The sequence below is a fragment of the Fukomys damarensis genome, unplaced genomic scaffold (assembly GCF_012274545.1).
Source record: "Fukomys damarensis isolate Sample0158 unplaced genomic scaffold, DMR_v1.0_HiC HiC_scaffold_39, whole genome shotgun sequence".
NCBI lineage: Eukaryota > Metazoa > Chordata > Mammalia > Rodentia > Bathyergidae > Fukomys > Fukomys damarensis.
Genome location: NW_022900951.1, coordinates 79,023,096 through 79,024,257, shown reverse-complemented (window position 1 = coordinate 79,024,257; position 1,162 = coordinate 79,023,096).

Here is a 1,162-nt window from a genome sequence, read left to right as displayed (position 1 = left end):
TCTTCATAAAAGTATATGGTATAGGTAGAAGAATCAAATAGAGCTAAATATACTTAAGAATTTTTTTGTGAACTATTATAAAAATGAGCACCAAAATACTAAAAACCTGAATATAACATTACTATGGAATGTTCAGCGGTTATTTAAAATCACTATCAACTGACAACATCTATCAGTTATCAAAAAGGGAAATGCAAGTGATACAATGTGTTTGTATGATTCCAGTTTTTAAAAAAGCACACAGACACAATGTATGTGAATATTTATTCATTCAACAAGTATTTATTGTCTACTATGCTATTAACCATTTTTTGGTACATACAGTTTGTGGAGTGATAAGATAAATATGTAAAATATAGTCTTTAGAATGTTAGAAAGTAAAGAAGCAAAAAAAGAATAGGAAAAAGGCAGGCATGGTGGCATATTCCTGTAACACAAGCACTATGGGAAACTGAGGCAAAAAAAGTACTAGCTCAGCCTGAACAACTTAGTGACTCAGCGAGATCCTGTCTCAAAAAATTAAAATTTCTAGAGAGACAGCTCAGTGCAAAAGGCTCAGGTTCAATCTCCAATATCTGTCTGTCACATACAGACACACACACACACACACACACACACACACAAAGTATGGATAGAGAGGAGAATTAAACTTGAGGGCATGTGAGGAAAACTCTAGGCAGAAAATACAGCAGAAGCAAGAACAGTTAGTTCAGCTTATGGGACCAACAGGAAGAGCAATAAAATAGGAGTGAAGTGAGGAAGGCATGGTTTGGTGGGCACAGATCCTGCGTCATCTCAAAGACCACCTGAAGAACTTCAGAGATAAGGATTCCAGTTACCACAGCAGAGCTTCACTTTAGTTATCTTACAGTGATATGGTTTTCTTAATCTTTGCATATTTCAATTTAACCTGAGCACACTACTACAATAAAGACAAAAAAAAATCACAAAATGTATTTATGTAATATATGAACATCAAAGAGAAGAAAAAATTAAAAGTTTTATTTAATATGTCAAAAACAATCTAAAAGTAAAAGACAAAACAATTAAGCTTTTAGGATATAATGTACATAATCTTCATGCCATTACAGTATGGGAAATTTTCTTTGAAAAAATGAAATGAAATGAAGGGAAATGTTAATAAAATTATCTTTATCAAAAA